Raw genomic sequence first — 12,637 nt, forward strand, 5'->3', positions numbered from 1 at the left:
TTACTTGGAGAAATAACAGTATATAACAGGCAGAGTATGTACAGGGCTATGGGTTGATCACTAGAAAGGCAAACGCGTGTACCACTGATCCATAACTATGGGTGTAGAAGAGTGAATGTATGGTTTCTTTAGGAGAGAGCAGAATACCATGTTCCATTAATATCAGGATAACATACATAGAAATACAATGACATTATATGACACTACTTACGATATAAACTATAAAAGGCATCACTATAACCATGTTACTACATGTAAAGGGCTTAAACTAAAGCACCACTAGGTGACAGTAGTAACACATTAATGACTAGGGCATTAAAAATGACTGAATGGATGGAATAAGACTAATTCCTTATAAGGACCCCGGAAAGAGTGGGCCCTAATACAATTTCCAAAGTAACATGCTCCGGCGCCATCTTCGGCTTGACCAACTAATAATTACTAACTCTTAACTGGCCAAAAACACTGACAAGGCACACTAAGGTGCTATAAGACTCAAAATGGTTTTCAGTTTAAGAGCTCCCTTCTAACCGAAATGACTGGTATTACCGCAAACTGTCATCCACTAATAAATGAATACCACAGACAGGCCACACGTTATAAACCCACTGCAGTAATAACCAAACAAAACTGTGTGTACGTGTTTACTAAAGGAATGAAGCGTCACACCTAGAGTGAGAAAAGCTTGAGAGAGAGAGAGGCAATCTTTTGTACAAACCCACCGTGTGACTTATATACCGACCTGTATCTGTGCCAGTTTTGCTACGCTTTTACCATGTCGGAGGGTATATCGTGATCAGCGGACAGTTCTGAAAAGAAATGCGTTGTTTGCATCACTGAGCGGTGGGCAGGAAATAATTAAATACAATTGTTAGATATCACCCCCCCCCCCCTTCAAATCATAACTTTACATGGATGTCAATGTTTGCGAGCACACGCTCCATTCTACTTCCGGTCCGCTGGTTAGTGTTACACTGCTAGACCGAGATACAAAATCTCAGTCTAGAAGCTGAGCAAAAGAAATTCAAGATATAGCACAATGGATTGTATGTTTAGTTAACAACTGAATCTGATTTGTTCAGTGTTGTTCTAACTGATAGTTTTTATATTAAGTTTTAGATATAAAATAAAGGATACCTGTCTGAGAAGTGTTAGTTTTTTGAGAAGGGGCAGGACTAGCAGTGGATGTTGGAGATCATTTTTTATTTTTATTTCAACTTTATTTAACCAGGTAGGCCAGTTGAGAACAAGTTCTCATTTACAACTGCGACCTGGCCAAGATAAAGCAAAGCAGTTCGACAAAAACAGAGTTACACATGGGAAAAACAAACAGAGTCAAAAACACAATCGAAAAAGTATATGTACCTTGTGTGCAAATGTAGTAAGATTAGGGAGGTAAGGCAATAAACAGGCCATAGTGGCGAAATAATAAGCATTGGCCCTGAGCGCTTCTGGGCCTGAGTTAACAGGCAGTTTACTTTGGGCACGTCAGTCATCCGAAATTCCGAACAATAACCAGTATGCAAAAGAAGTTAACACTGGAGTGATGTGCAAGTAGAGATGCTGGGGTGCAAAAGAGAAAAAAATAAATAACAATATGGGGATGAGGTAGTTGGGTGGCCTATTTACAGATAGGCTGTGTACAGGTGCAGTGATCGGCAAGCTGCTCTGACAGCTGACGCTTAAAGTTAGAGAGGGAGAATAAGTCTCCAGCTTCAGTGATTTTTGCAATTCGTTCCAGTCATTGGCAGCAGAGAACTGGAAGGAAAGGCGGCCAAACGAGGAGTTGGCTTTGGGGATGACCAATGAAATATACCTGCTGGAGCGCGTGCTATGTGTGGGTGTTGCTATGGTGACCAGTGAGCTGAGATAAGGCGGTGCTTTACCTAGCAAAGACTTATAGATGACCTGGAGCCAGTGGGTTTGGCGACGAATATGAAGCGAGGGCCAGCTAAAGAGAGCATACAGGTCACGCCTTTGGTGACAAAACGAATGGCACTGTAACAGACTACATCTAATTTGCCGAGTAGAGTGTTGGAGGCTATTTTGTAAATGACATCGCCGAAGTCAAGGATCGGTAGGATAGTCAGTTTTACAAGGGTATGTTTAGCAGCATGAGTGAAGGAGGCTTTGTTGCGAAATAAGAAGCAGATTCTAGATTTAATTTTGGATTGGAGATGCTTAATGGGGGTCTGGAAGGAGAGTTTAACCAGACACCTAGGTATTTGTAGTTGTCCCCATATTCTAGGTCTGAACCATCCAGAGTAGTGATGCTAGTCGGGCGGGCGGGTGCGGGCAGCAATCGGGTGAAGTGCATGCATTTAGTTTTAATAGTATTTAAGAGCAGTTGGAGGCCAAGGAAGGAGTGTTGTATGGCATTGAAGCTCGTCTGGAGGTTTCTTAAAACCTCTTACATCTAGGCGTTCCGCTAGCGGATCCCCGTTCCGCCAGCGGAACCCCTAGCCAACAGCCAATGGGATCGCATGGCTCGAAATACAAAAACCTCAAAAATCCAATAATTTCAATTTTTCAAACATACGACTATTTTACACCATTTGAAAGATAAACCTCTCCTGAATCCAACCAAGTTGTCCGATTTCAAAAAGGCTTTTCAACGAAAGCAAAACATTAGATTATGTTAGGAGAGTACATAGGCCAAAATAACCACACAGCCATTTTCCAAGCAAGCATATTTGCCAATAAAACCAAAAACACAGCTAAATGAAGCACTAACCTTTGATGATCTTCATTAGATGACACTCCTAGGACATTATGTTATACAATACATGTATGTTTTGTTCAATCAAGTTCATATTTATATCCAAAAACAGCTTTTTACATTGGCGCGTGATGTTCAGAAAATGTATTCCCACCAAAAACTGAATTTACAAAAATACTCATCATAAACGTTGACAAAATACATAACAATTACTTTAAGAATTATAGATACAGAACTCCTTTATGCAATCGCTGTGTCAGATTTTAAAATAGCTTTTCGGCGAAAGCACATTTTTCAATATTCTGAGTACTTAGCTCGCCATCACGGCGAGCTATTCAGACACCCGCCAAGTTCGGGGCAACCTAAACTCAGAATTAGTATTAGAAATATTGCATTACCTTTGCTGATCATCGTCAGAATGCACTCCCAGGACTGCTACTTCCACAAGAAATGTTGTTTTTGTTCAAAATAATCCATAGTTATGTACAAATACCTCCGTTTTGTTCGTGCATTCAGGTCACTATCCAAAGGGTAACACGCGAGCGCAATTCGAGAAACAAAAAGTCTAAATGTTCCATTACCGTACTTAGAAGCATGTCAAACGCTGTTTAAAATCAATTTTTATGGTATTTTTTACGTAAAATTGCGATAATATTCCAACCGGACAATAGTGTATTCAATCAAGGAGGAAAAGAAAAGACAGCGTGCTCGCAGGAACGCGCATATCCAATCTCTTTGTCCTCAGGCAGACCACTCAGTAACTGAGCTCCTATACTCTGCCCAGAGATAGGAGCAGGCTCAATCCACTGTCTGAAGGCTTTAGACAGCCAATGGAAGCCTTAGAAAGTGCAACATAACAGCACAGATACTGTAGTTTCGATAGAGAATCAAAAGAAGAAATACAATTCTCAGACTTTCCACTTCCTGCTTGGAATTTTCTCAGGTTTTTGCCTGCCATATGAGTTCTGTTATACTCACAGACACCATTCAAACAGTTTTAGAAACTTCAGAGTGTTTCCTATCCAAATCTACTGATAATATGCATATTCTCATTTCTGGGCAAGAGTAGTAACCAGTTTAATTCGGGTACGTTTTTTCATCCGGCCGTGAAAATATTGCCCCCTATCCATATCAGGTTAACACAGTGTCCAAAGAAGCCCCAGATGTATACAGAATGGTGTCGTCTGCGTAGAGGTGGATCAGAGAATCACCAGCAGCAAGAGCGACATTATTGATATAAACAGAGAAAAGAGTCGGCCTGAGAATTGAACCCTGTGGCACACCCATAGAGACTACCAGAGGTCCGGACAACAGGCCCTCTAATTTAACACACTGAACTCTGTCTGAGAAGTAGTTGGTGAACCAGGTGAGGCAGTAATTTGAGAAACCAAGGCTATTGAGTCTGCCGATAAGAATGCTGTGATTGACAGTCGAAAGCCTTGTCCAGGTCAATGAAGACGGCTGCACAGTACTGTCTTTTATCGATGGCAGTTATTATATCGTTTACGACCATGAGCGTGGCTGAGGTGCACCCATGACCAGCTCGGAAACCGAATTGCATAGAGGAGAAGGTACGGTGGGATTCGAAATGGTCGGTGATCTGTTTGTTCACTTGGCTTTCAAAGACTTTAGAAAGGCAGGGCAGGATGGATATAGGTCTATGACAGTTTGGGTCTAGAGTGTCTCCCCCTTTGAAGAGGGGGATGACCGCGGCAGCTTTCAAATCCTTAGGGATCTCAGATGATACGAAAGAGGTTGAACAGGCTAGTAATAGGGGTTGCAACAATTGCGGCTGATAATTTTAGAAAGAGAGGGTCAAGATTGTCTAGCCCAGCTGATTTGTAGGGGTCCACATTTTGCAGCTCTTTCAGAACATCAGCTATCTGGATTTGGGTGAAGGAGAGGGGGGGGGTGCTTGGGCAAGTTTCTGTGGAGGGTGCAGAGCTGTTGGCCTGGGTAGCCAGGTGGAAACCATGGCCGGCCGTAGAGAAATGCTTATTGAAATTTTTGATTATCATAGATTTATCGGTGGTGACAGTGTTTCCTATCCTCAGTGCAGTGGGCAGCTGGGAGGAGGTGCTCTTATTCTCCATGGACTTTATAGTTTCCCAAAACTTTTGGGAATTTGTGCTACAGGATGCAAATTTCTGTTTTAAAAAGCTACTCTTTGCTTTCCTAACTGACGGTGTATATTGGTTCCTAACTTCCCTGAAAAGTTGCATATCGAGATGGCTATTTGATGCTAATGCAGTACGCCACAGGATGTTTTTGTGCTGGTCAAGGGCAGTCAAGTCTGGAGTGAACCAATGGTTATATCTGTTCTTAGTTTAATTTTTTTTGAATCAGGCATGTTTGTTTAAGAATATTGAGGAAAGCACTTTTAAAGAATAACCAGGCATCCTCTACTAACGGGATGAGATCAATATCGTTCCAGGATACCCGGGCCAGGTCGATTAGAAAGGCCTGCTCGCTGAATTGTTTTAGAAAGCAGCTAGTGGTTAGACATAGGAGGAGGGGTTGGGGTCGAGTGGACAACCGGAGTTCACTGGACACAGGATTTCGTCTGGAGGAAGAGGATAGAACCAGTAACAGGATGAGGAGAAGGGAGAGGTAGAATCAGGAGACAGGAGGTGGAAAGATTCAAACAGAAGGGGGAGATATTTTTCATTAATACAGATTAAGAAGACACAGGGAGAGAAAGTCATTTGGACTGTGGCATTGTTCCCCTTGTTTGTTTGTTGTTTACATGGTTGAAGTTGCACTCGCTGCAGTGATTGTAGGATTCCAGAGGAATGGAGCTTTATAAAAGAAGGGCAACCTACTGCTTGTAATTGAGACATTATGCTAATAAAAACATTACATAATCAGATAATTAATAGTGCAATGGAAAATATCTGGTTGTCTTTCCTCCTGATGTGATTATTGATAGCTCAGCTCACATTTCTTTTGTTGCTGAGAGGAAATGTTTGACAGAGGTTCACACCATAAAGCCTGGTGTGGGACAAGAAAAACAAAGGATAAACAACCTATCATTAACGTAGTAATTCAGCAAGAAATCCATTCATTTACACACACACGTTGATATTGAATAGGTACTATTTTTGCTAAAATAAACTCACTGCAACAGAGTTTCCTATAATCTACTAATACAGGTCCTTCCCCTCATCCATTTCCCTGACTTGGCCTATGGTCTGAAACCAGCCTCTAAATGGTAGACCCATCTACAATCTGATCACTAATGAAGATGAATTAATGGAGTTCACCTTTTTCCCCATAACATTTTACAACTGATATTGCACGTCATAGGCTACTTAGTATAAGAGATAGCTATTTAAATCAACTAAATGTCTACAAACACAAGTAATACAATACAAAACCAAGCTTAGCCTAGAAAGCTAAATAAAGAGATTTGGAAAAGTGGTCTTACCTCACATTAGTGTTTGCATCCATTGTTTGCAGTAGCCATGCTTGCTTACAGCATGCTCGTGCTCACTAAATCAAGTTTTGCAAGCAAGTAAAAATCAATGACCATGCATGGATCATGTTTTGTACTTTATCCATGTCACGCCCTTATCTGTTTCACCTGTCTTTGTGATTGTCTCTGTAACCGGTGTTAAATGGCTAGCTAGTTAGCGGGGTGCGTGCTAATAGCGTTTCAATCGGTGACGTCACTCGCTCTGAGACCTTGAAGTAATTGTTCCCCTTGCTCTGCAAGGGCCGCGGCTTTAGTGGAGCGATGGGTAACAATGCTTCGTGGGAGGCAGTTGTTGATGTGTGCAAAGGGTCTCTGGTTTGAGGCGAGGAGAGGGATGGAAGCTATACTGTTACATTGATGCTGTTGACCCGGATCACTGGTTGCTGCAGAAAAGGGGGTGAGTGTAACTGATGTGAAATGGCTAGCTAGTTAGCGGGGTGCGCGTCAGTAGTGTTTCAATCGGTGACGTCACTCGCTCTGAGACCTTGAAGTAGTTGTTCCCCTTGCTCTGCAAGGCCGTGGCTTTTGTGGAGCGATGGGTAACGAGGCTTCGTGGGAGGCAGATGTTGATGTGTGCAGAGGGTCCCTGGTTCGAGCCCAGGTAGGGGCGAGAAGAGTGACGGAAGCTATACTGTTACATCTCCACCCACCTCCAGGTGTCACCTGTTTCCCCATTAGTCCCCAGTGTATTTATCCCTGTGTTTAATGTCTCTCTGTGCCAGTTCGTCTTGTTTTACCAAGTCAACCAGCGGTTTTCCTAGCTCCAATTCTTCCCCCAGTCTCTGTTTTTCCCTTTTCCTCCTGGTTTTGACCCTAGCCTATCCTGACGCTGAATCCGCCTGCACGCTGCCTGTTCTGACCTCGCGCCTACCTCTCCCCTTGTACTGTCCTGTCCTCGAGCCTGCCTATTGCCTGGTACTGTTTGGACTCAGACCTGGTTTATGAACTCTCGCCTGTCCCCGACCTGCCTTTTGCCTACCCTTTTGTTATAATACATATCGGCGCTCAACCATCTGCCTCCTGTGTCTACATTTGGTCTCGCCTTGTGCCCTTATAATCCACCAATAATCAGTGAGATTTAAAGGTAAACATATCATAAATACAGTTGAAGTCGGAAGTTTACATACACCTTAGCCAAATACATTTAAACTCAGTTTTTCACAATTCCTGACATTTAATCCTAGTAAAAAATATCTTTCTTAGGTCAATTTGCATCACTTTATTTTAAGAATGTGAAATGTCAGAATAATAGTAGAGTGTGATTTAGTTCAGCTTTTATTTCTTTCATCACATTCCCAGTGGGTCTGCAGTTTACATACACTCAATTAGTATTTGGTAGCATTGCCTTTAAATTGTTTACCTTGGGTCAAACATTTCTGATAGCCTTCCACAAGCTTCCCACAATAAGTTGGGTGACTTTTGTCCCATTCCTCCTGACAGAGCTGGTGTAACATTCAGGTTTGTAGGCCTCCTTGCTCGCACACACTTTTTCAGCTGTGCCCACAAATTTTCTATAGGATTGAGGTCAGGGCTTTGTGATGGCCACTCCAATACCTTGACTTGTTGTCCTTAAGCCATTTTTCCACAGCTTTGGAAGTATGCTTGGGGTCATTGTCATTAGGTTGCTAGCTTTAATTATAAATGAGCACGGGTGTCAATATTAACACATTATAGGAGACAGTCCTTTACTCTCTCATTGTTGCTGTTGCCTCTTTCTCTGTGGGTTGACAGGAGTTGGAGGGTGGACGTGATGTCTTTGAGGGGAGAAAGAGCCAAACACACACTTACGTTTTTTTTAACATCTTTATTTTGGTCTATTCCTATTTTTTCTATTCCTAACAAAGGGTTTTTAACCCTAAAAGCACCAACACAGGTGTCAAACCTGTCAGGGTTTTCACTGCTGGTCATTTGAGTCAAGTGCAGGAGAGCAGAGAATAGGTGATCAGGCGACTTTATTAGCCAAGAGCAACAAACAGACGGGCGCAAACAGCTACAACTCAAACCAACCGGCAAAAGTGACAAGCGCAAAATACCGTCAACAATATAACAATAAGGTTCACCAATAATTCCCCAAATAGGGTACAGGCAATCCCCAGGGTGAAAAACCAGACTGGCGGAATACAACAAACACAAAACAAAACAATTCCACACAAAGCAATGGGGGGGAACAGAGGAATATATATATGCAGTGTGATTAGGGAATGTAAACCAGGTGTGCGGGGAACAAGACAAAACAAATGGAACAATGAAAAATGGAGCGGCGATGACTAGAAGGCCGGTGACGTCGACCGCCGAACGCGCCCGAACAAGGAGGGGAGCCGACTTTGGCGGAAGTCGTGAAAAAACCCTTTAGTTGATACTTCTGAAATTGTAGGGCTTTCTCAAGCAACTAGTTACTGACAACAACAAAAAACTATTTACCATGATTTCTGTGTTATTATGGAGGAGTTTAATTCTCTTTTGAATATTATTGGTTTATTTGGATCCCCATTCATTTTTGCCAAAGCAGCAGCTATTCTTTCTGGGATTAACAAAACACATGACAATGAACAAAATACAGATAGACAAGGACAGTCACACAAATTTAACATATAATGATATACAAACAATACAAAAAATATATAATAATAGTACAAACAAAAAATGGTGTGTGTGTGTGTGTGTGTGTTAGTGTCTGTGTGCATTTGTTTGTGCGTGTGTCCTCTCACAGTCCCTACCATTCCATGAAATATTTTTTTAAAGGTAATTTTGCTGTTTGCTTGAGTAATTGGAGATGGAAGAGAGTTCAATGTGGTCATAGCCTGTATAACACCGTGCGTTGCATAGAATTTTTTGGGGACTTGGGGACTGTGAAGAGAACCCTGGTGGCATGTCTTGTGGGGTATATATGTGTTTCTGAGATTAATATTATTTGGTTATGCTGATTATCTGGAATTTCCATTACAGTAAAACAACAAGAGAAGCAGTTCATCTTTCGTCAATCCTCAATCAGGAAAGACTGGCATACATGTTGTTGATGTTATTTCTGTATGTGCATTAAGGGAAAGTCATGCTGCTCTGTTTTTAGCCAGCTGCAGCAAAGGAATGCAATTTGTAACAAAGGCATACAATTTATTTTACACTTCAAATGCTGTGTTTTTAGTGGCTTGTTGTTTTTTCATATACAGTGGGGGAAAAAAGTATTTGATCCCCTGCTGATTTTGTACGTTTGCCCACTGACGAAGAAAGGATCAGTCTATAATTTTAATGGTAGGTTTATTTGAACAGTGAGAGACAGAATAACAACAAAAATATCCAGAAAAACGCAGGTCAGAAATGTTATAAATTGATTTGCATTTTAATGAGGGAAATAAGTATTTGACCCCCTCTCAATCAGAAAGATTTCTGGCTCCTAGGTGTCTTTTATACAGGTAACGAGCTGAGATTAGGAGCACACTCTTAAAGGGAGTGCTCCTAACCGCAGCTTGTTACCTGTATAAAATACATCTGTCCACAGAAGCAATCAATCAATCAGATTCCAAACTCTCCCCCATGGCCAAGACCAAAGAGCTCTCCAAGGATGTCAGGGACAAGATTGTAGATCTACACAAGGCTGGAATGGGCTACAAGACCATCGCCAAGCAGCTTGGTGAGAAGGTGACAACATTTGGTGCGATTATTCGCAAATGGAAGAAACACAAAAGAACTGTCAATATCCCTCAGCCTGGGGCTCCATGCAAGATCTCACCTCGTGGAGTTGCAATGATCATGAGAACGGTGAGGAATCAGCCCAGAACTACATGGGAGGATCTTGTCAATGATCTCAAGGCAGCTGGGACCATAGTCACCAAGAAAACAATTGGTAACACACTACGCCGTGAAGGACTGAAATCCTGCAGCGCCCGCAAGGTCCCCCTGCTCCAGAATACATATACATGCCCGTTTGAAGTTTGCCAATGAACATGTGAATGACTCAGAGGACAACTGGTGAAAGTGTTGTGGTCAGATGAGACCAAAATGGAGCTCTTTGACATCAACTCATCTCGCCGTGTTTGGAGGAGGAGGAATGCTGCCTATGACCCAAAGAACACCATCTCCACCGTCAAACATGGAGGTGGAAACATTATGCTAAGGGGGTGTTTTTCTGCTAAGGGGACAGGACAACTTCACCGCATCAAAGGGACGATGGATGGGGCCATGTACCGTCAAATCTTGGGTGAGAACCTCCGTCCCTCAGCCAGGGCATTGAAAATGGGTCGTGGATGGGTATTCCAGCATGACAATGACCCAAAAAACACGGCCAAGGCAAAAAAAGAAGTGGCTCAAGAAGAAGCACATTAAGGTCCTGGAGTGGCCTAGCCAGTCTCCAGACCTTAATCCCATAGAAAATCTGTGGAAGGAGCTGAAGGTTCGAATTGCCAAACGTCAGCCTCGAAACCTTAATGACTTGGAGAAGATCTGCAAAGAGGAGTGGGACAAAATCCCTCCTGAGATGTGTGCAAACCTGGTGGCCAACTACAAGAAACATCTGACCTCTGTGATTGCCAACAAGGGTTTTGCCACCAAGTACTAAGTCATGTTTTGCAGAAGGGTCAAATACTTATTTCCTTCATTAAAATGCTAATCATTTAATAACATTTTTGACATGCGTTTTTCTGGATTTTTTTGTTGTTATTCTGTCTCTCACCTAAACAATAAACTTGTGTTTAGCCACATCTCTTATGTGTGAAATTAGTTTCAATATACACTGCTCAAAAAAATAAAGGGAACACTTAAACAACACAATGTAACTCCAAGTCAATCACACTTCTGTGAAATCAAACTGTCCACTTAGGAAGCAACACTGATTGACAATACGTTTCACATGCTGTTGTGCAAATGGAATAGACAACTGGTGGAAATTATAGGCAATTAGCAAGACACCCCCAATAAAGGAGTGGTTCCGCAGGTGGTGACCACAGACCACTTCTCAGTTCCTATGCTTCCTGGCTGATGTTTTGGTCACTTTTGAATGCTGGCGGTGCTTTCACTCTAGTGGTAGCATGAGACGGAGTCTACAACCCACACAAGTGGCTCAGGTAGTGCAGCTCATCCAGGATGGCACATCAATGCGAGCTGTGGCAAGAAGGTTTGCTGTGTCTGTCAGCGTAGTGTCCAGAGCATGGATGCGCTACCAGGAGACAGGCCAGTACATCAGGAGACGTGGAGGAGGCAGTAGGAGGGCAACAACCCAGCAGCAGGACCGCTACCTCCGCCTTTGTGCAAGGAGGAGCAGGAGGACCACTGCCAGAGCCCTGCAAAATGACCTCCAGCAGGCCACAAATGTGCATGTGTCTGCTCAAACGGTCAGAAACAGACTCCATGAGGGTTTTATGAGGGCCCGGCGTCCACAGGTGGGGGTTGTGCTTACAGCCCAACACCGTGCAGGACGTTTGGCATATGCCAGAGAACACCAAGATTGGCAAATTCACCACTGGCGCCCTGTGCTCTTCACAGATGAAAGCAGGTTCACTCTGAGCACATGTGACAGACGTGACAGAGTCTGGAGATGCCGTGGAGAACGTTCTGCTGCCTGCAACATCCTCCAGCATGACCGGTTTGGCGGTGGGTCAGTCATGGTGTGGCATTTCTTTGGGGGGCCGCACAGCCCTCCATGTGCTCGCCAGAGGTAGCCTGACTGCCATTAGGTACCGAGATGAGATCCTCAGACCCCTTGTGAGACCATATGCTGGTGCGGTTGGCCCTGGGTTCCTCCTAATGCAAGACAATGCTAGACCTCATGTGGCTGGAGTGTGTCAGCAGTTCCTGCAAGAGGAAGGCATTGATGCTATGGGCTGGCCCGCCTGTTCCCCAGAGCTGAATCCAATTGAGCACATCTGGGACATCATGTCTCGCTCCATCCACCAATGCCATGTTGCACCACAGACTGTCCAGGAGTTGGCGGATGCTTTAGTCCAGGTCTGGGAGGAGATCCCTCAGAAGACCATCCGCCACCTCATCAGGAGCATGCCCAGGCTTTGTAGGGAGGTCACACAGGCACGTGGAGGCCACACACACTACTGAGCCTCATTTTGACTCGTTTTAAGGACATTACATCAAAGTTGGATCAGCCTGTAGTGTGGTTTTCCACTTTAATTTTGAGTGTGACTCCAAATCCAGACCTCCATGGGTTGATAAATAGGATTTCCATTGATTATTTTTGGGTGATTTTGTTGTCAGCACATTGAACTATGTAAAGAAAAAAGTATTTAATAAGATTATTTCATTCACTCAGATCTAGGATGTGTTATTTTAGTGTTCCCTTTATTTTTTTGAGCAGTGTAGTTTAAGTGTAGTTTTGATGGGCCAGTAGCTGGGCAGGAAACTGTTGTCTTACAGCCAGAAAATACTTATTTTAGTGTTTACTGTCTATGTGCTTCTGGATCAATTAATACATTTTTTGACTGATTTAAATTTGGTGTCCT

Source organism: Salmo salar, chromosome 28 (genome assembly GCF_965601325.2).
Source record: "Salmo salar chromosome 28, fSalSal1, whole genome shotgun sequence".
Lineage (NCBI taxonomy): Eukaryota > Metazoa > Chordata > Actinopteri > Salmoniformes > Salmonidae > Salmo > Salmo salar.